At 38.1% G+C, this 24,659-nt stretch overlaps 1 long non-coding RNA gene across 1 annotated transcript; it reads right to left on the bottom strand.

Annotated features, from left to right (window-relative positions):
- Window positions 1–730: 730 nt before the first annotated feature.
- On the bottom strand, window positions 731–23,919 carry LOC127439325 (uncharacterized). Its single transcript, XR_007896903.1, has 3 exons — window positions 23,804–23,919; window positions 1,132–1,248; window positions 731–942 (listed from the first exon to the last, which is right to left on the bottom strand). It is a non-coding gene; the product is annotated as an uncharacterized LOC127439325 (long non-coding RNA).
- Between the last annotated feature and the right edge of the window lie 740 nt (window positions 23,920–24,659).

Here is a 24,659-nt window from a genome sequence, read left to right as displayed (position 1 = left end):
TGTTTTTAATTTTGCCGTTGTTGGAAAATTACACATAATTGCAGCCTACAAATGTTAATGCCTCCCCCTCCTCTCTCTCTCTCTCTCTCTCTCTATCTCATTCTCATTTGCCCTAAGTCTCCTCTGCTATCCCCCCCGCCCACCCCTTGTTGGCTGTCTCTTCTCTTCTGCTGCCAGTAATTGTTAGTGTTGAAGAAATTCTTTATCCTCAATAGAGGCTATCCTAACACTCAAAAACAGACCATTATAATTCATTGACTGACAGATTGACAGTTCACCCCAAATTTGTGATCCAAAAAGGACAAAAAAGCACCGTAAAAGTACCATAACCCTTCATGGTATGGTGTAGGCATATGGCATCAATTTATTTTCTTTCACTTTTTCACCTTTCAGAAAAACCGACAACATAATGCATGGTTGGAAATGAAAAGACATTCTTTAAAGTAACCAATAATATGCTGTTTTTTTAAGCCACATGCCCTTCTCCAAGACTCCAAAAATTAGTCTATTAAACACATTTCGGTATGTTATCATGATTTATTTAAATTTTATTTTTTTTATGCATCTTTGATAAGTTAATTAGATTGTTTACTGATCAACCTTATATAGCATTGTAACACATTCAATGGAAAGGAGGAGGCGAGAACCGGCTTAACAATATAAATAATAGTTTAATAATAAACTTAACCAAAAAGACACAAACATAAACAGGTGTCGGACAGCTGTCCGTAACTCTCTCTCTGTCACACTGCCGTCTCCAGTCGGCCTTATCCCTCTCGGGCTTAATCAGTCTAATTCGGGGCCGGGTGTGCGGAATCATGACCTGGCCCCGCCCTCCGCCTGCCACATTCCTCCCTCGTTCTCTCAGGCCGGGGAGCCCCCGGCATGACGTACATCCCCCCACTTCCCGTCTGCCGGCAGGTCATCCCCGTCTTCCTGGATCTAGGGAGGGGACAAGGGGAGGGAAACAACAATAATAAAAAAAATAAATAAATAAAAACATGGTATATACACTCTAACAGTGATAATACCCCAAAAAAAGACAAGAATATTTAAAAAAAGAGGGAAAGGCCAACACGGAGTGGCAGCGGGAGAGAGAGAGGAGAGAGAGAGAAAAAAAAAATTATTTACTGGCTGGTTCTCCGATACGCCGTAGCCTGGTCCTCGGCCACTCCTCCACCTTCTAGTGGATGACAGCCACGCCTCCCCGGGCGGATCGGAGGCAGTCCTCCGGCCCTGCCCTCCGCCCTGCCACAAACATAGTTTTACAGAAAATGTAGAAAATATGAACATATGGCAATACTGTGCCACAATGGAATTGAACTAATGCATTTTCTCACTGGGAGATTTTATAGCTAGTAGCATGTATTATATTATTGCATTAATTCATTTATTTGGGAGTCTTTACCATAATTTAATTGCATTTATGCATAAATAATTAAATCAATTATCAATAAATAACAAAATTAATGATCATTTGTATTTCTTCTTTTCAGACAAAACTGAGCACACAGTAGACCACACAATTAGCTTTTCCAATCGACAACAGTGAGGATGAGCTATGCTTCATGACAGTGAAAATTATCAATGATATTGAAGAACGCATGATAATGATTTGTTTTAGTTTGTAAGAGTTCCAAGGGTACAAATATGGCAAATAATTAAAGATACATTAATTTAACGTAAGGAGACATTGATCATTTTTAAGAAAAAATATTTTGGGATGACATTGTCCATCGTGGTACAGAGTCCCCTGTAACATTTCCCAATTTTTAAAATATTTTTATGTTTTTTGTTTGTTTTTTCGCTATTAGAGCTGTTTTATGTCAGAAAATCAAGTAGGAAAAATATTCAACTGTTAGATCTACAGATATACATTCACATTGCGACGAATAGGATTTATAAATGAGAATAAAGGAATTAAGAGCAGAAGTCTTGCAAACCTGTCCTTGGAAATGAATGGTTTTTAAGAGTGAGGTGTTGTGGGAGTCGAGTTTGACAGAGCGAGACAGAGCGAGACAGTGAGGGAGGGTGTAAAGAGGTCATGAAAGTGGTTATGAAAGCTGTTCTGACCTAATCTTCAGTGTTTATGGCTTTTTGCAGTCGCTGTGATGCAGGCTGAAATTAGAGTGGGTGATGCCACAGCAGCAACAACAGCAGACAGGGAAGTCACTACAGTCAGTGTATGCTTACCTCGTTAATGTATCTACAGAAATGAATCCAAAATTAGACATTCAAAAGAAAAAGGAGCGGAGAGAGATTGGGAGGTAGCATACAATTTATGAGTTTTTTACACAAGAAAAATGAACCATGCATGTCAGTGTAGCTACTTAGGTGTATATTTGTTTGATATTCATATAAACATGGTCTAAAATTAACACCTGGCACGTGCCAAATGCGGAAATAAAAATGCATTTGGCGAGAAAATAAAACGGAAATATTCACCAGGTGGTAGGTAACATTATTAGCAACTGCATCATTATATGCTTTTCATTAAACAGTGAACAACAATCAGATGCTTGCTTAATAAAGTGATGAGCACATTTCAAATCAAACTGTCAACATCAGCCTCATGAATCTACTGTATAAACATATTTTACTTCAGTGCAAAATTTACCATCAGATGTTTAAATTTATGATGCCTAATTGTTATATTTTCCAGAACTCCATGAGATACAATACAAGTGAAATTTTCCCCACATTAAGACACCAAAAGAATATGTGAGGAACAAAATCACCTGTCATTGCGTTGAGATGCCATTGTCTATTTAAAGAGACAGTACTGATTTAGCACATGTTCTAAGTTTGAGTTTCAATGTAAATCATTGTAAATAGAACAATTTATGCATGCAGTATATGCAAAATAATAAATGCAGTTTCAAGACATTTATTGATGGAATACTATTTTTTTCAAAAGCTAAAATGCAAACAATATGATGAAAAACTGACAAAATATAATTTGTAAAAGTAATATGTTCAGGTTGTACCTAGAAGGTTAGAAGGTCCCTTCATAATTAACTAATTAAATAATTTATTTTATATTTAAGTTAAATGGAAATTGTAACCAAAATATACCTAGTATCTGGAAACCTGTAACAATACCCAGGTCGGGGAGCCACGTGACGCCATGCAAAGGGCAGACATGTGAGAGACTAATTTTTAAAATTATTTTCATGATATAATCCGGTGAAATTCGATACACCCAGTTACACATTTGCTGTTTGAGGTAAGCATGGCAAAGAAGTCAAAATCCTCGGGCTCTGGAGACATTAAAAGACACTTACGGGTTCAAGATGAAAGCCCAGACAGGCCTGCGGACCGGGGACTTGATTTGAATGGCGCGGCGGGAGAAGGAATCCAGAGTCAACTGTCCAACATGTCGGTGATGTTGACGAAGGTACTTGCGGACATGGAGGATCTCGCTGTAATACGTCGATCGATTACGGCAATGGAGAACAAATTCTCTGAGTTAGTCACAAGAGTGACAGATGTTGAAAGACGAATCGATTACTTGGAGTCATCAGAGAGGGATTTAGCCACTTATCCGCCCACGACCAAAGTTGATTTGGAACGTGTTCTTAAAAAGCTTGAAGATCTTGAGAATAGAAACCACAGGAATAACATTCGAATTGTTGGAATTCCTGAGCATGAGGAGGGTAGAGATATGGTGAAATTCCTAGACAAGCTTTTCCCGAGTCTGCTCGACATAACAGGCCACAAGCTGGAAATCGAGTGAGCTCACAGAGTCCCAGCTCACAGATCTGTTGAGGGAGAAAGGCCCCGATCGATTCTGGCCAAATTTTTGAGATCATCCGATAAAGATCTCGTATTGCGCCAGACGAGGAGCAAAGGGAAGCTTTCTTGGAAGAATTAAAATATTTTCTTGTTCCCGGACTTTGCGAACTCGACAAGAGAGAAATGCGATCGGTTTAAGGAATGCAAGAAACTCTTACATAAGCGGAAGATCACTTTTGCTCTGATGTTTCCGGCCAGACTGAGAATAAACACCAAGGACGGCAGCAAAGTATTTACATGTCCCAATCAGTCTTGTCTTTTATTGAAACAATGGGTGAGTAACCACTGGGTGTTTTTCTTGTGAGTGGATTGACTCACTGTACAAACTCTGGCTTTCGGAGGAAGCTGGGCACCATTTTTGTTTCTTTTTGCATTGGCTCCGCCGAGCAGCTGGAGTTTGTTTTGTTTTGTGGATTAACACTTTTCCTTAAAGAAACTTTTGCATTGATGGAAGATCACTTTTACAATGAAGTTCCCGGGCAGATTGAGAATAGACATTACGGATGACCGCAAAATATCTACATGCCCACACCAAGGATGTCTTTTATAAAGTTGGCGGACTGTGTAAATCATAGGATATACTTTTATGCGGCCTCCGAGTGAATTGACTCTTGACCATCCGAGGAACCGGGATGCGTGTTTCATTTCCTTTTGTGCTGGTTCCGCCTAGCAGTTGGAGCTTGTATGTATGTGTATATATATGTGTATGTATGTATGTTTGTATATGTATGTATATATTTTGGGGGAGGGGGAGGGGGGTTGTGGGGTTTAAATGTTGATTTTATATATATATGTTTTGCATTTTATTGTTATTGTATGATTTAATAAAAAAATGTTAATTACAAAAGAATACCCAGGTCAGCCCTAATTTTGGACCCTGTGTAAATATCAGTTAGCCAGTTAAGACATCCTAAACCTACCTGAGAGCAGAAATGTCTCAGGACAGACCGAACAACCTGGCACTCTTCTTTTTTCATAAATGTTATGGTGACTTTGCCAACAAGAAAACTCATAAATTTATACATGTATAATTTATTTTTTTAAATAATATTTTGCTTGATTCAAATAATATTTGCATTTGAAAATAAAAGTTGTGAATTAGCACTGTTAAATATCCATCTAAAATGTTTATACTGGATATTATCCCCACCACAAACCCAAATTGGTCAGGGTTCGTTCATGACTTGAACAAAATGTGCCTTTTCATAAAAATGTCAAAATAAATATCAGATGTTCTTTAAAACTTCATGCTCAGTCTTGAGGGTCTAAAGGGGTCCGCTCTGTTTTATGGTTTTTATGGTCAACATAAACAACAAAATGGCTACTTACATGTTGGTTACACCACAACTTTGATTTGGTAGACAAAAGGTTTTTTTTTAAATATGAATCATATTTTAAAACACATTTTTTTTAACTACTTAATTGTTTAAGAAATAACAATAAAAGATTATTCTGCACTTGTCATGTCAACATTTCTTTTTTCAGTAATTTCAACTTTTAATGAGACTTTAACTTTTTTTACTGTCTCTGGACACCACATGACATTTTTTACTTTAAGCCCCAGAAAGTATGTCAATACGACTTGAAAATATGAAAATATGCTCATCATTAGAAGAGGTGTATTCAATTAAATGGTTTGTGTGAATTGCATTTTTTATGTATTTTTAATTTAATAGATCTGGACAAAAATGATCATCACTTCATTGACCCTTAGTTAGGACGCATGGCCATAATATGCACCTGTTATCCTCTGTTATTGTATTTTATGATGAATTCTGTGAAAAGAATCCCCATTATGATCATGAAAAAGTTTGTTCGCCCACTGTCACTGACATGCATTTTTTCTACACCAATAACCGATCTAGTAAAGGAAGTTTGGGCTATTTCTATGAAGCATGCTTAAACAGTGGTGTAAAAAAGTTGTTCTAAACACAAAAGCGTTTTATGGGTGAAACCATGAAATTTTTTAATTAAAATTTTTTTTCATGTTGTAACTGTACACTTGTTATAGCAATATCTTACATTCTGTTTTTTTGTTTTTTTTTCTCTCCTTTTTCTCCCCAATTTGGAATGCCCAATTCCCAATGCACTATAAGTCCTTGTGGTGGTGTAGTGACTTGCCTCAATCCGGGTGGTGGAGGACAAATCTCAGTTGCCTCTGCGTCTGAGACTGTCAATCTGCTCATTTTATCACATGGCTTGTTGAGCGCTTTACTGCAGAGACATAGCACGTGTGGAGGCTTCATGCTATTCTCCACGGCATCCACACACAACTCACCACGCACCCCACCGAGAATAAACTACATTATAGCGACCACAAGAAGGTTACCCCATGTGACTCTACCCTCCCTAGCAACCGTGCCAATTTGGTTGCTTAGGAGACCTGGCTGGAGTCATTCAGCATGCCCTGGGATTCAAACTCATGACTCCAGGTGTGGTAATCAGTGTCTTTACTCGCTGAGCTACCCGGGCCCCCTTGTTTTCTTTTTTTTTTTTAAAGAAAGACAAAAGATTTCCTTGAACTGTTCTGCTGGCCATTTTTAAAGTGCGTGAAACTTTTGAAAACTCGCATTACCTTCAGAGGCGTAACGTTCATGTGAAAACTTGGAAGGACAAATCAACCCATCGCTAAACTCCGACATACCTCAGTGCTTTCAGTGTTTTCAGAAAACCGGCGTCTTTTCGCAGTGGAGAGAGAACTCGCATGCTCAAGGTTGACATTGCGTGACTGGCAGAATATTTCCAAACTGTACAAGTGTCAAGATTTGATTAGGGGATTTCACCTATAGAAATCTGGCAACCTTATACATGTCGAAATCGAATTCTGACTGGCAAATCGCCATTATTTAAAGTTTGTTATTTATCAAACGTAAAAAAATTAATATTTTACTCGCATGATTAGTTCTATGTAATACATGTCACAATTGATCTAAAGGGAATGGTGGGGGGGGTAGTGGTTTTACAAGGGGGATGCTTTTTGGTATTTCTTGCAACAAGGGGGATGGCATCCCCTCGCATCCCCCCTCAACTCGAGCCCTGACTACAGTTCACTGTCCCTCTCACTCCTACTGAATTAAAGTCCCAAAACTTATTTTGCAGCATAACAATTTATTGTCTATCTATTCAGATACTGCAAATTATGCTGAATAAGTTTGGCAAAATCCTGATTTTCACATTTGTTTTTGTTTGAGTTCTACCTTACACTTAACGTATCAGTATACAGAAGTGTTACAGAAATAAAAAAAAAAAAAACCCATTTCTTTGGTTACCAGAATGCCCATTATAATTTAATCAAGCATAAATATTACTTTTGCTCATATTTAGATATTAACAAACCCTTATCCCTGAGTATTAGCATAAAATTTGGTGTGACCCGCACTGTTTGTGCTATAGATTTGAATGATACATTCAAAATAATGCTATTTTCTCATGGCGGATGATAAAAGGGTTAAAAATCCCATGGATTTAAATTGAAGGAGTGAGCCATATCTAGGGACCAAAAGTAACAGAGACTTGTGGGTGTGCCCTTTTGACTTGGGCCAGTTAGCAACCATCTAGCAACCATCTAGAACCCCCTAGCAACCACATAACAAATGCCTTGCAACCAGGCACAACACCCTAGCATCATGGTGGTGGGTTTTACATTGGCAAGCACCACTCACATTTTCAAAAGAAAATGTAAAAATCTATAATCTATAAGACATACGTATTTTGAATTACAGTACCTTTGTACATACTGAAACATGTAAACATGTAGAATACCATGCATCGATTCTATCAAATTAAGCCATACATATACGCAGATTATGATTAGTGTGGCAGGAACATGTCTGCCTGCAAGAGGGGCTTTGTTCACCACCCCAGCACACCATCGTTACAAACTAATCAAAAGCAGGTATTGCTAAGAGCAACAAGAAAAAGCCTAGCCGTGCATGAAAAAAGTCAAACCACATTGTGGTTGACCACGCATGCCATTTCGTTGATGTAGGTAGATGGAACGGGTCTCTCTGACTTGGAGCTGTCGGGGAAAGCAGAATTGAAACAATATTCTGTCTAGAGATGGCAACAGATGTCTTGATGTTGCATAGCGTAAAAGCTCTTCTTATTCTCTTGTATCAAATTATCAACAGAGTGTGAAACACAGGGAGGGTCAAAACAAAAATGTTTGTGGGTAGTAAAAAGGACTAAACAGTTTCAGTTCTTCATATTACATAAGGAACTTTCAACAACGTTTTCAAATAATGTTTCAGTAACGTTATTTGAAATGTTATTTAAGTTAGTTTGCAAGATAGTGAGCATATTTTCAACTGGCACAAAATGACGCATAGCAAACAGAAGAGCACTTGAGCACATTCCACTAGAATCATTATCAACAAAAGATACATACTGACATTATTTATCACTTTGTTATAAATGTGTACAATAAATCATAAAACATTTTTTTATTTAGTTTAAAATGTAAATAAAGGATACCTGACATCTGGCTAACTGTTTGAGGGGTGCCAAAACACAATTCAGACTGATCTTACTATGAATTTGTTGACAGTAGGTCAAAAGTTCTTCAGCTGAAATTGGTCCGTGCTTACTGAAATTTTAACCACTGCCCCCAGTGGCTGAAGCTGAAAGTGTTGTTGAACATATGGGCATGTGTGAGTTCCAGTTTTCTGGTTAAACGTCCACAGAGTGGCGCCAAAGTCGCATAGTAAAGCGAGTTGTTTTTAGTTGTAAATGATAACCTATCCGTTAGTGGGGTAAAAATATTAAAATGCAACCACAGAATTGCTCTCTTCATTGATTTTGTGAATGTGATTACTTCCTGGTTTTCATGGGACCAGAACCCATTTCTCTGAGGCTGCTCATGCAACACGCCATCAGTCCTGCTATAGAAAAAGATAACCGCACTGTTATTGGACACTTTCACTCATGGATTAAATTAATCATGTTTGATTGTGAATAGAGAATTTCTACCACAGTATTGGAAACTGAAAACTATTGTGTTTAATTGATGCTGCATCCATGCCCTTAGGGCCCCACCTTGCATTAACATGCGTTTCATATCTCGATCGTTTCTGGAAATTGTTTAGCTGGATTGCATTTACACAGGGCCATTTCTGAGCATATGGGGGCCCTAAGCACTGAAAATGCACGTTAATACAAGGTGTAAATGGGGCCTATGTGTATGTGTCCAAGACGACATACTCAACATGTTGCTAATGAATGTTCCGTACCCTGATATCGACCCCTTTCTGCCAAGTTACTGACAAGGGCTATCTCCCATCAGACATCTTTGCATCTATTCAAAAGTGTTTCAAGGGGAGTCCTGCAGGAACAGATCAGATTTCTTGCGAAGCGGGATTACATTTCCAAGTTGAAGGCAGTAAAAGACAATATGTCCATGAGTTGTTTGCGGGAGCGGGCGGTCAGAGAAGAGCCTGAAAATCCAATGTGGATATCTATTTTTACAAGAATGGCAGAGCAAAGCATGGACACTCTGTGTCATCAAATGGTCAATTTAAGTGTTAAGAAACCAACCTCAGGCAAGTCAGATTGGCTTTATGTCACGTGTCATCTGATAATAGCAATAACAATAAAATTTGTGTACACTTGTTGTCAAGAAGATAATTACTGTCACAATCAGCGGGCAAGAGCGGGAAGGAAATACAGTCCCACGCAGACCTATAGACCTGTGTTCTGGTCCCGTGGAAATTAGGAATCAATGATAATCAATACTAAGCACAATTTAGAGGCTGCATTTCCCCTCTAAGACTACATTTTTTACTCCACTGATGGTTAGGTTTAGGGTTGGGAGTAGGGTTATCAAAATATGCATTCCTGTTGACTGTTTTACATCATTTATAACTAAAAACAACTCATTTTTGGTGACACTCTGTGGACATTACACCCAGAAAATGGAGTTCACATGTGCCCATACTCCCAACAACACTTCTTGGCCACTGGGGGCAGTGATTTGAATTTCGGTAAGTACACACCGATTTCTGCACCAGAAATTTCAACCTACTGTTGCCGAATTCACAGTAAGATAAGCCTGCTCTTTTGTTCAGACTGATCTCAGAGTGAACTCAGAAATGGTAGGTTGACTTTTCTATAGCTAAAATCGATCTGTGCTTACCAAAATTTGAAACACTGCCCCTAGTGGCCAAAGCGGTAAGTGTTGTTGGGCATATGGGCACATGTTGCGTGTAATGTCCACAGAGGTGAAACAAAAGCAAGTTGTGAAGCGAGTTTTCAGCTTTACAGGCTGCTGTTCAGTGAAGAGGAATGCATATTTTATAAACCGAACCCCTAACCCAAACCCCAAACCTAAACCTAACTATCAGTGGAGTAAAAATGTAATGATAAAACGGAACCTCAGAATTGCGCTCATCACTAATTATGCAAACATGATTACTTCCTGGTTTCAATGTGGCATCTGACAGAGGTATACCAGGCTGCTGATGCAACACGCTTCCGGTCATGCCACAAGAAAGGGTATACATGCTGGAGCCGATGCAGAAATGTCTAATAGGAGATTGCACTTGTCATTGAGTCAGCATATTGTGGCTGATCCAAAGGTACTGGAACTCTTGGAAACAACATGCCAACTTCCCCTGTGATCATGTTGCTTTTGGTATTGTGTTTGGTTGCCACTTAATGTTAAATGTAAAGTCTGGGTCCTGAAGCGAAACCAGTTGAGAACCACTGTGTGAGATGACATTTGCAGTTTGCTGTACAGTATGAAATGCCAGCCAAAGAATTTTCCTCGTCTCATTTTATGACATATCGTCATGTGTTTTGTGTGATATCAGATCCCTTTTTTAGTGTTTTGCATTGTTGACCCTGTTTCTATGGGTCAGGCCAGCTAACAAGCTCTGTTTGTTCCCTTCCAGGGCCTCAACACCCCTAAAAACTGTGCAAACAAACACACACACACACACACACACACACACACACCCTCCCCCACTGCGAGCAGAGGAGGCATGTAGACAAACCGCAAGCAGGGAGAGGTGCACAGGGCTAGGGCTGTACTATCCCTGATTACTGCAGGAAAAACACCACAGCCAAGCCATTTTTCTTGCATTCTCTCTCACAAACTGTTATCTTGCATGGTCAAATACATTCTCTCTCTCATTTTTATGCAACACACACAAATACTTGACTTCAATAACTAAGCATCCTTAAAAAAAAAAATGATACATTTTCTTAAGCAAAATTACATGAGATATGTCAAAATTTAGTAAGGTTTATGCATAAAACTAGAAAAATGTATTTGACAATGTGTTAAGAAAAAGAAACAAAATTTAAATGGAAAACAAGTTTATTTTTCATCCGTTGGCAAGTATTTTTTTAATTTTGAAAAAAGTAAAAGTAAATATATCTTATTTTAAAGATTTTTATATGTTTATACTGGAAAACAAAGCAAAAATACTGGTGAAGAAAATTTTTTGTAGTGTTCTACAAAACTGACAGCACACAGACACATACATATGCTTACCCAACAGGCTACCAGCACACACACGCGCACACACACACACACACACACACACACACACACACACACAGGTGTTCATTATTTCACCAGAAACGCACACACACAAACATTCACTCACACATACTTTTCCAGTGATGTCCGAGCTCACACACGCCCTCCACTCTGACATACAGAACTACTGCAGCGCTCCCACTCTCATACAACTTCACACACTCTTAAACCCATAATACACTTCGACACACACACACACACACTACAGGAAACAACAAATACTCACTCTTGCACATTCACACTCACATAAACACAGACACACACTGATACCTTTTTAATGAGCATGCTTGTTTTTTGGTTTGTGTTTTTTATTTTTTATATATACTGTATACAGTGTTGGGGAGTAACGGAATACATGTAACTGGATTACGTATTTAAAATACAAAATATAAGTAACTGTATTCCACTACAGTTACAGTTTAAATCATTGGTATTTAGAATAGTTACATTCAAAAAGTATTTTGATTACTGAAGAGATTACTTTGCATTTTATTGTCATTTGTTTCATTTAATATTTAGTCCTTTCAGATGGAAAACATTTATACATATAAATGATGCGATCCAAAGTGCATTTGAACAGCGGTGAAACACTTTCTTATGATGTGTTACATTCATACGAGCAGACAGAGAAGTAAGTTTGAAGTAAGTTTGGAGCAGAAGAAATAGAAATAAACCTTGTGTAAATTGTCAATAGCATTTTACATGCACGTTACCAGGCACGATCATATTTTTTTATCAAGAATATTCACGTTGGATCATAATTTCTTTTTTTCTAGTAAGACCTTTGATATTAGGGCAAAAATCATATTCTTGATAATAATTTTTGTATTGTTTTCCTGTAAAAATATCTAAAAATCCTTAAAACAAGATCAGTTTGATTTATCTTGTTTTAGAAACAACACTGCATAAGATATTTAGGTTTTTCAGAGAATGTATTTTTAACGTGTATTTTGTCTTACTGTACTGGCAGAGTTTTTAAAGTCAAAACAAGTGAAAAAATCTACCAGTGCTGAAGAAGTAATCCAAAGTATTTAGAATACGTTACTGACCTTGAGTAATCTAACGGAATATGTTACAAATTACATTTTACAGCATGTATTCTGTAATCTGTAGTGGAATACATTTCAAAAGTAACCTTCCCAACCCTGAATATATATAGTGCAGGATAATTTGTATTAGACTGTAATATAATACTACAATGCTGCATAAAGTAGAACAGTAGAAAGTTGCATATGCACACTGCATCTCATGGAAAGTCGGCACGTTGATTTTGAATTTATTTGCACAAATATTTTGCCCCAACGTACCGAATTCTGTACAAGCGCCACCATGTGGCAAATGTTCATGTCCCGATGAACACTGAGTATGGTGTCAGACTTTATGGTTAGGTTTAGGTTTGGGTTGGGAGATAAACATAGGAAAAACCATGAAAACATAGATTGTCGGTTTGTTCATTTGTTTCTATGGGGGAAATGTTGTACGTTTTTGTACGAACCAACTCATACGATTTTTTACGATTTCGGCATGTCATGCTAATTATTATGAATTGTCATGTTGGTAGTTCCAGCTGTTGCCACATGGAGGCGGGGGGTAGTGTGTGTGTTGGGGGGCTGGGGGTTTGGAAATTTCAGAAGGCAGAGACATTTTATAGTAAGCAAAAGCGTAAATATTGGCAATATTCTTAGAAAAAGGCTACTGTGTGCATAGAGATATTTTAATATTGACTGAAATATGAACCTATGTTAGAGTTGAAATTGTTTAACAGTCTTGATATTTACACATTTATTTGTACATTATATCATCAAACTACCCAAGATTTACGTACATAAGATTAAGCAACATATATCTTAATTTGGTTTACATTACAAATGTCTCCTTTACAAAAAAAGTACTATGGCGGGACTATTATACAGTGTTGCGATAAAAATGGCTATACCATGGTACTTTGGTAAATACCATAGTAAATAAAATGTCCATAATCACATACCATGGTACATGCCTAAGAATATGGTATTATTGCGGTATCATGTCCAAAAAGACATGGTAGGCACGTTTTGTAAGGGTTGCCCAAATAACATACCAACATAGTATGACCATATGAAACAGTGATTGTCTTGGGCCAGAAACATACTCAATGCAAGCAAATGCAGACGTGCATTCTTGTCCAGCAGATAGCAAACATACAGTGCATCCAGAAAGTATTCGCAGCGCTTCACTTTTTCCACATTTTGTTATGTTACAGCCATATTCCAAAATTGATTAAATTCATTATTTTCCTCAGAATTCTACAAACAATACCCCATAATGACAATGTGAAAGAAGTTTGTTTGAAATCTTTGCAAATTTATTAAAAATAAGAAATGAAAAGAAAAAAGAAAAGAAAAAAAAAACACATGTACTTAAGTATTCATAGCCTTTGCTCAGTACTTTGTTGAAGCACCTTTGGCACCAATTACAGCCTCAAGTCTTTTTGAGTATGATGCTACAAGCTTGGGACACCTATTTTTGGGCAGTTTCTCCCATTCTTCTTTGCAGGACCTCTCAAGCTCCATCAGGTTGGATGGGGAGCGTCGGTGCACAACCATTTTCAGATCTCTCCAGAGATGTTCTATCGGGTTCAAGTCTGGGCTCTGGCTGGGCCACTCAAGGACATTCACAGAGTTGTCCCGTAGCTACTCCTTTGTTATCTTGGCTGTGTGCTTAGGGTCGTTGTCCTGCTGGAAGATGAACCTTCGCCCCAGTCTGAGGTCCAGAGTGCTCTGGAGCAGGTTTTCATCAAGGATGTCTCTGTACATTTCTGCATTCATCTTTCCCTCGATCCTGACTAGTCTCCCTGTTCCTGCCGCTGAAAAACATCCCCACAGCATGATGCTGCCACCACCATGCTTCACTGTAGGGATGGGATTGGCCAGGTGATGAGTGGTGCCTGGTTTCCTCCAGACATGACGCTTGCCATTCAGGCCAAAGAGTTCAATCTTTGTTTCTCATGGTCTGAGAGTCCTTCAGGTGCCTTTTGGCAAACTCCAGGCGGGCTGTCATGTGCCTTTTACTGAGGAGTGGCTTCCGTCTGGCCACTCTACCATACAGGCCTGATTTGTGGAGTGCTGCAGAGATGGTTGTTCTTCTGGAAGGTTCTCCTCTCTCCACAGAGAAATGCTGGGGCTCTGTCAGACTGACCATCGGGTTCTTGGTCACCTCCCTGACTAAGGCCCTTCTCCCCCGATCGCTCAGTTTGGCCTGGCAGCCAGCTCTAGGAAGAGTCCTGGTGGTTCCAAACGTCTTCCATTTATGGATGATGGAGGCCACTGTGCTCATTGGGACCTTCAATGCTGCAGAAATGTTTCTGTACCCTTCCCCAGATCTGTGCCTTGACACAATCCTGTCTCTGAGCTCTGCAGGCAGTTCCTCTGACCACATGGCTTGGTTTTTGCTCTGATATGCATTTTTAGCTGTGAGACCTTATATAGACAGGTGTGTGCCTTTCCAAATCGTGTCCAATCAACTGAATTTACCACAGGTGGACTCCAATCAAGTTGTAGAAACATCTCAAGGATGATCAGTGGAAACAGGATGCACCTGAGCTCAATTTTGAGTGTCATGGCAAAGGCTGTGAATACTTATGTATATGTGATTTTTTTTTATTTTATTTTTTTATAAATTTGCAAAGATTTCAAACAAACTTCTTTCATGTTGTCATTATGGGGTATTGTTTGTAGAATTTTGAGGAAAATAATGAATTTAATCCATTTTGGAATATGGCTGTAACATAACAAAATGTGGAAAAAGTGAAGCGCTGCGAATACTTTCTGGATGCACTGTACTGTCCTGTTGTGCATACTTAACGTGCATTCTTGCATTACTGTTGATGTAACAAACCTCATTACTCAAGGGTGAGATAAAGTTACCTTCAAATATCTATCCCACCAAACTGGATGTGTTGTTATTCATGTAACTAGCTATGAACACATATACAATTTAGCTAACTTGCTCAGCAAGATTCTCTTCAGACTGTTGCATCTCCATGACAATAGCTAACTTGAAAGAGAAAACTGAAGAAATTATTTAGAAGAAGAAGACCACACTGAAAGACCAGTGTATGGCAACTTAGTGGTATTATTTGCCCAATCAATCCCCAAGAATCTCTTAGGACTGTTGGGTCTGTTTTCAGTGATCACATCCCTTAGCCTTGCCACTGCCCTCTGTAGCCCTTTAATACTTATGCCATGTTTATTAGCCCTTTGTGATCCATCTGTTGTGCCGACTGCATCTCTGGACCTCCTCTAGTGAAGGTGTGTGCCAGCGTTCACTGTCTTCTAAGAGCCTTCCTAAAGCATTCCATCCTCCTCGACTTGCTCCACACATACATATTCACTCCTGTTTACATCTATTTAAATGAGTGCATGTGTGTATGCACAAGATGAGTTTAACTTTTGCTGTCTGCTGTGTTTTTGGGCCTTAATAGCCATAATAGGGTATATAGAGAATCTTGCTGAGCAAGTTAGATAAATTGTATATATGTTTATAGCTAGTTATCTGAATAACTAAAGTTCAAATAGATATTTGAAGGTAACTTTATCCCGTATATTCATATATATATATATATATTCAGTGACTATTTAAACAAAAAAAATAAGATCATGAAACATCATTTAAAATTTGGGTTTCCCAGTTTTCTTGTCCTCCTGAAAGCTTCATAAAAGCTTCTTCTTCTTCATCATTGCCTCAGAAAGATATCACCCGATGTTCCCTTTTAAGCTGCACACATGCATGGCCACATAATTATGATTTTGCTCTTTTGTGAAGACAGAAAAAAATTCACACAGAAGGCAGACTAAAATATGTGGAACAAAGCTAGGGATTTCTTTAATCAGAGCCAAATGAATGATCATTTATGAGTCCATCTGCATGTGCACTGATTTTCAGTATGGAACTGAAGCTGCAAGAAATCTTGTCCGTAAATACACACAGCTGATTAATTTGCGAGATAATGACCACATCATACAATAATACAGAGATTTTAATATCCGCATACAGAAGCCCACAGAGAACATGCATTATTAGGCCAGAAACATCCTTTAAGCAAGTACGTGTACGCAGATGCGAACGCTTGGCCAATGCATCATTGCTAACACGTGGTCCGGTTGAACAAGCTTAACGTTCTTGCATTAGGGACCATTCACACCGACACACATTATTACCGTTGAAGTTCTTTTTAAATTGACATGGTGTCTAAAAAACATTTGGTGCTCCTGAACGAGACTCAGCAAGACGCAGCCCAAAGACATCCGCCTAGAGCAAGTTTACAAAGAAAACAATTGCATAAAAATGTGTAAAGGTACCCTTGCTGTGGCAGCAACACACCTCAGTACTCAAAGAGGCCATGTTACCAAAAGTCTGTGCCAATAAACTGGATGTGTTATTATTCAGGTAAGTTCTGTTTATCATGACAGTTGTTACTTCAAAGAAAAAACTCACCGTAGACAGTCAGTTCACACTAGTCCAATAGCGCCCCTTGCGACAAAGTTAAGAATGCAACACGTTCTTGCGTTATGTTTTGAATTGCAGTCTGACACATTTTGGAATGCAACAATGCAGTACTACAATGCAGTAGTAGTAAAATAATTTTTGAATTATAATAAACTGTATATGTACAGTATATGTACTGTATTATATATATATATATATATATATATATATATATATATATATACTGTAAATATGCTATCAAACCTCATTTAACTCATAAGTATTATAATTACATTGACTTTAAATGTGGCAGGGCACTCATAAAGTCCCATTAAGAATACTGCCAAGACTGCTATCAAAGCAAATCTGTTTTCTTCCTCCCCCTTTACGTTTTGTGTAATCAGCAAACCATTGCTATCTTTGGCTATGTCTTTATGATCCTTTTAAAGACAACCAGGGCCCAATTGATTATTGTCTCAGTGTCCAGGCCCCAAATAATGAGATTTGGCTCAATTAGGCTTCTTTCAAGGTGTGAAAGTAGAGTGAAGAGGCTGAAGAGCCAGAGGCAGCTAATCCACACGGCTCTCGGACTGAGCTAGTGAATTATACCTACTGCTGTTGTTTATCCTGTTCATACAGGAGCCATTCGCACCACAGACACCTCCTCAAGAGATAACATCTCATCTGGGGAGAGCGAACATGTCAGAGAATGTTGTGTGACAAAAAGCAGAACTCAGATTTTTTCAATAGGACTCATCGCAGCCGAAGTGTTTTTGGATTCTGGATGTTTTGGATGATCACTTTCTGTTGTTTAATTACAGCATAGCACTAGTGTAACCAGTCCTGCTCAACCCGCTCCGAGCGGGATTCGACCCGGCATGGGAGGCATGGGAGGCGGACGCGCTAACGAGGAGGCTAAAGGCTCTAGCATCAGTTGCTAGTGCGCCTCTTGAGGCCAGGGGAGTGAGGTTTACACATACTGCACAGCTATCACGTACCAGCTGGCTCCCGTTACACTAGCAATGCCAAGGTTGTGTGGTTGATTCCCAGGAAACACATATATGTGTACAGATGAAATATACAGGTAGTTTCTTTAGGTTAATTTAGTGCGATTAATTATATGAAAATAACACATTAAAAAGACATACAATATTAATCGTGCCCCCTGACCCCTTACATAATTTCAGTGATAAAAGTATTTTCTTACCATCAGAGCAATTGAAGCTTGAAGTTCATGTTAATTCATGTTTTTATGAGCCACGTCAGGAGGGGCCAGTCAGCGCGCATCAATAAACCTCGCAAGCAGCATAGTCACAGAAGGAGAGTCGGACGAGTTGCAATAGAATGCAGGGATCTCGAGACCAATTTTCAAAGTTTCAACTACTTTTAACTTGACAGTGTCCTAAAAATGCAGCATTTATGACACTGAAAACCAGTGAGACACTTCAAAAGTGTCCATCTGATGTACATACATAGACCAAAAAGTCTAATTAACTCAGATGGGAAGTATTCACGCATCCTGTGAGACCAGGACAGATTGACAAATTGCTAAATGAATTGCTGTCGACTGGCTTGGTCAATGATATGGGAATAACTTTTTGTATTGTCTAATCAGTGCTTTTCTCATCTGCCACAATAATGCAGTACATTTCAATTTAAATATCTGAATTATTATATTTAACAAAGTAATTAAAAAGCTCACTCTTTCTGTGACGTCATCCAATCTTCTAAAAGAATGACGTTTTCTCTTATCCAGACATGCCGACATGTCTTGCTTTGATGCATGGTTTCTTCATCAAAGAAAAGTAGAGCAAGGGCAAGTTTTTACCAGCTTACCACAGGTCTACCAACCTCTAGCCCAAACCTCTACTCTTGAAAGAGCAAAAGTGAACTCATCCCAGCCTCATTGGGCTGGATTTTTGGGGGATACATAGGGGCCCTATTTACTTTTATGGCCTGTGTTCTAGGCCTATAGAGAGGAGATTTCATGCTCCCAATGTGGGACAGATCCTCCAGGCCCCACTGCTGGCAGCAGCTTTTATTTGATGTGGATGTCTCGTGTTGGGTTTCAGCACCAGCTGAACATATGATCTCCATTACGGCTGGAGTAGGAGCGGATGGTGGTTGCTGACTGGTGATGCTGGACAGATAAAGTTGAAGCGAGGCATTAATACAGACCACGCTGACATCCCCTGCCAGAATGGGGGTAAAAGTGAACAGCTAAATCTGACGTCAAACATACATTGTATATTCAGAGAAATTCAAGATGGGGTTTTATCTATGAGCCGAACTGTTGCGTAAAAAATCTGACGGGGTCTTGTAGAGGGGAGACGTGTGACGGTGCAGGTCATTGAAATCTCACCATATCACCGCTGTTCACTGGGGCGGTACAGATCTCAAACAAAATACATCACAGCCATGTAATGAATAACAGAGAAAAAAAAATTTTATTAGAAAAGTAACTTGGAGAAAAAAAAAATCAACAGAGTCTCATGACAACTTCGTACGAGATGGAAAAATCGTAAGACATCGTACTCGGCTTGTAAGAAAAGGTTTTATTTCCATAGAGCCCAACCAATCAACCGAATTTCAAATCAATACAATACAGGCATAAAATTTTAGCCTGCCTCCTATCCAACACTTTATTTAAGGAAGGAAACATCAGTGAACAAATTTAGTGACTCGTTCCATATTTATTTATGCACTACAAAAGACTAATATATGTCAATAACCTGTAAAATGCTTCCCTCGTCTCGTTTCAAACCCCTATGTTTTTGTTCTTCTGTGGTACACAAAAGTTATTTTCCTATTAAAATCATGGTTTAGGGTTTGGGCAAGGAGTGTGACTTTATGGTTAGGTTTAGTTTTGGGGTTATGGTTAGAGGTTAAACTTATGAAAATTCATAAGAACGATCGTTCAGAACCCCAATGTATCCCTGTCATCCATAATAAACAAGAGTGATTTTCTCATTAAAATCATGGTTAGGTTTAGAGGTTAAAGGGATAGTTCATAATTCTCTCATCATTTACTCACCCCCATGCCATCCCAGATGTGTATGACTTTCTTTCTTCACAAACACAAAGATTTATAGAAGAATATCTCTGATCAAGTGAATGGTGTTCAGACGTTTGTAGCTCCAAAAATCACATAAAGGAAACATAGAAGTAATACATAAGACTCCAGTGGTTAAATCCATATCTTTGGAATCGATATAATAGGTGTGGGTGAGAAACAGATGAAAATGTAAGTCCTTTTTTACTCTAAATCTCCACTTTCACTTTTACATATGAAAGTCACATCTGAAAGTGAAAGTTAAAGTGGAGACTTAGAGTAAAAAGGACTTAAAGGAATAGTTCACCCCAAAATGAAAATTCTCTCATCATTTACTCACCCTCATGCCATCCTAGGTGTGTGACTTTCTTTCCATCTGCTGAACTCAAATGAAGATTTTCAGAAGAATATTTCTGCTCTGTAGGTTTATACAATGCAAGTGAATCTGTGCCAAAATTTTGATGCTCAAAAATAAGTCAGCATAAAAGTAATCCATTCCAGTGGTAAGACTCCAGTGGTTAAATCAATGTCTTCAGAAGCGATATGATAGGTGTGGGTGCCTTTTTGTGCTTTTTGGAGTGTCAAAATTTTGGCACCCATTCACTTATATTGTTTGGACCTACAGAGCAGAAATATTCTTCTAAAAATCACAATTTATGTTCTGCAGAAGCAAAAAAGTCTGGAATGTCATGAGGGAGAGTAAATGGTGAAAGAATTTTCATTTTTGGGTGAACTCTCCCTTAAAACTTTGTTCTGTTTCTCACCCACACTAATTATATTGTAACTGTTTACTGAACATTGGTGTCTTTTATCACATTGGTGTTGATGCCATTTTAAAAAGCAATAAGCACTCGAGTCCATGTGTTATATGCGTTACAAAAGACCCTTCCTATTGTAAAATCACTATAACGTACCACCTCTTGTGGGTTTTTGCTTTATTATTTAAAACCCACTGAATTATTTATGAGATTAATGTCATAATTCTGTATTTCAATATGAGCTCTGCAAATTAAGTAGTGGAAATCTGTGTTTCTGCATAGTACAGGGTACAAGATTCAGGTATTGGCAGATTTATCCAGATTAACCCTGATTTATAAGAGATGCCGTGCACAGAGATTATTGATGCTGCTTATGGAACAAGTGCAACCAGCCTGCTTAAATAAATATTGCCATCTATCTATCTATTTATGTGTTCTCATTTGTGCCAGATTCATCTAGTTCCGATAGCATGACTCTCTAATGATGTGCTGGTCTGATTTGTGTTCGTCAAGCATGCTAAATGAAAATCATCTGTGTTATGAATGACAGAACTATTAAGTGAAGTCTCACTGTTATTACATTGTAACAAACATGTAATAACACCCAAGTAGAACATATTTAAAACGGCTATCAATTCATTCAATTGCAGAAATGCTTGGACTATTAACCACATTTAAAATCTCTATCATATCTATAAGGTTTGCTTTATTTGATATATTTAACTCGATGATAGTATATCTCTCTGTTTTACTGTCGGCCATCTATTGTTCGTCCTCCGTTTATAATCTGAAATATTTAGATCTCATTTCCATATTATGATGAGACAGAAACATTCACATTTATTGAGTCTTCATTCTAAGCCCATTCTCTCCGTTAAATCAGAAGGGCACAATATTTTATAACGCTCCCTTATCAGCTTCAGGGTTTAGTTATTTACTTTAAAATGGACTAATTTCTTATTCTAGCGGAGGGGGGAGCGGCCGCTGACTTGAACAGCTGCTTCATGACCCAAAAAACTGTCAGTCTTTCCCTGGAATAAATTGTGGAATGTTCCATTTGTCGAAGGAGGGTGGAGAGGCTGCGCGGAGAGAGACGTGAGAGGGGACAATCTGCATTAATTAAGCCAGGTTTTGCTTTCTGAAACAAATCCGCATAAAACACATTCCTAAACACATATCTGATTAATTAGAGACAGAATATGAGTGGTATTTGCCCAGTTAAAAGTTTCTATTTTCTGGTGTACACCTCGACTCTTTCGTGCTCCGATTCGGGTAGGCTCATAGTAGAATTAATTCACAGAGAGGGGAGCTTGAAACCGTCCTCCCATGCCCGCGCGCGGAGTTTGGTGAATGGCGTGTTGGGTATCTCAGAGCTGAACTCTGGGTGTAAGATGTATTATAAACTGTCCATCTCCTCACTCAATCGTATATACACATGTAGTGCGCTGGAGACATGTACATTTATGTTGAGATATTTCGTCAATAAAGGTGCGTTTGAGATTTAAAGCAATAAACGACGCGCGCGCGCGCCACTACGTTTTGCTTCGGAAACCGAAACATATACGCGTCCTTTGTTTAGAAAGTTACAGCTTAAAGTTTCACCTCATTTCAAATGCTCTTGCGTGTTTTAGGGTTTTAAAATGAATGTTTACAATGTTGTCACCTGTTTCAAAAGAAACGTGAGGTTTCCTTTTTAAGTCCACACAGGTCCGTTACACTTCGTTAATTTGATTGACAGGCTTCAAGTACTAATGCAACTCCTTTGTGACGTCATGCGTCGCTGCTCTCATGAATTATGTATGTTATGCATATTTAGCAAAGGATGATATTGGATGTGTACTTCACCTAGTTTGTTGTAATATCTTCTCACCATATGCATACACTCATGCAATGGCACATTAATATGATGGAGTATTTCCCCCCTTAGTTATGCAAGCTACAGCTTAAAATATACACACATTCTCTCTAAAAAAATAAATAAAAAAAATCTCTATGAGAGAACATTTGCTTTCAAATAGTTTAGAAGATGCATTACTCATGTTGTCATTCATAAAGCACTTTACACCCTATGGAATAAGTAGTGTACACACAATATAGATGTTTATTTATGCTATATGATTCCAAGGTCTTATGACAAATGACCGTAATGTATATGTGTGTGTGTGTGTGTGTGTGTGTGTGTATGTATACAGTATATATATATATATATATTACAGGTTGCTGTTAGATATACAGATTTACCCCATGAATTTGATTTTCAGGGGCATTTTATATATTTATAGGGCTTTTTTTAATTCTTTTTTTTAAAATACAGTATAAGGTCATCATTTTATGTCAAATTATTATTATTATTTAATCAATTAAAGCTAAAGTATGTAATTTCTGCACCACTAGACATTGCAAAATACACTTTGTTTTCAAAACAGCTTTCTGAATACGCCCCATGTCTACTGTTGGTCAAACAAAGAGATAGTCCCACCCCCAGCTTACGCCATTGGTTGAGTCATGTTGTTGGGGTGGGTTTAAGTGGGTTGTTCAAAACAAACTGAGCAATTTTCATAGCACCACAGAAACACAGTGCTTAGTTTTCGAGAAAATGAACCTATGAATGGCTTAATGATGTCTTTGCAAGTATTTTAACACAGAAAAAGTTACATCAGTTTTAACATAAATTATCAATATTAATAACTGCATTGAGTATTTATTACCTCTTACTAATAAAATTCTTTCAACATCAACATGTACTTAATGTAATAATATGTATGATTTGGTCTAAATAGAGGAATTCATTAGGGGGGTATTTTTTGCACCTATATGTTGCATTTCGGGGACATTTCTGTCACTTTCAGAGGCATTTTTTGCCATGAGCCCTTTTCAATTTCTGACTCTGGTGTGTATGTTGTCAGAAATTAGTTGCTCACAATTCTATTCTAAATGTATTCTTGATTATTGCTGTGTCATATAGCTCACATATTAACACAAACATATTTTAGTGCCCACACATTTTAGTGCCCTCCTTGAGCATTTTTGGTGGTCCTTAAATGGTTTAACCACATTCGCAAAAACATATTCCGAAAGCACCTACTTATGCATACATGAGATAATTCTGGAAACTACCCGATTTGTCATTCATACTACTAGTTTCTCTCACTGTTTTTCTCTCGCTCCATCTCTTTCACTCTCTTTCATTACCTTGTTCATTTCTGCCGGCATGGTTATTTTCACAGGGCCCTGTGTGGCAGTGGGTTTGGCTCTTCAATGCACTGCAGGCTGACTTCACCAGCAGGCTGTGGCTGATAAGTCTCCACAGTCTCCACATCTCAGCAACAATAAAGATACTACTCAAATCCAACTTTACTGCGCCGCCTGTGGTAGGACATATGAAGTGCAATGCAGTGCTTTGAACTGTGACACATAATGATTTACTTGTTGGCACAGTATACTTAGTTTAAGGAATTATGGTTAAGCACCTCATATGGCGTCACTTTAAGATGAAAGATAAGGACCCTTGACGTGGAATGAACGTAATAAAATGCTATTCATGTAAACAAGCTACAGACCTCATGTTTAAGATTTACTTTGGCTGCACTGTCTTTAAAGTACATTACAGGTTCAATACAAGTTAAGCTCAATCGACAGCATTTGAGGCATAATGTTGATTACCAAAAACACTGATTTCAACTCGTCCCTCCTTTTATTTAAAAAGCAAAAATCTGGGTTACAGTGAGGCACTTACAATGGAAGTGAATTGGGACAATTCGTAAACCTTAAAATACTCACTGTTTTAAAAGTATAGCCGCAAGACGTAAACAATATGCATGTTATGATTTTAGTGTGAAAAAAATAGCTTACTAACCTTTTCTGTGTGAAGTTACATCCAATTAAAAATTTATATATATATATATATATATATATATATATATATATATATATATATATATATATATATAAATCCAAATATATCCATCTTCGTCGCCATGATGATATTATGCACAATCCCCCCCCCCCCCCCGACAGACAAAATTAGAAATTACTGGATGCTCAGCCC

Source organism: Myxocyprinus asiaticus, chromosome 50 (assembly GCF_019703515.2).
Source record: "Myxocyprinus asiaticus isolate MX2 ecotype Aquarium Trade chromosome 50, UBuf_Myxa_2, whole genome shotgun sequence".
Lineage (NCBI taxonomy): Eukaryota > Metazoa > Chordata > Actinopteri > Cypriniformes > Catostomidae > Myxocyprinus > Myxocyprinus asiaticus.
This window is presented reverse-complemented; position numbering and strand designations above follow the sequence as displayed.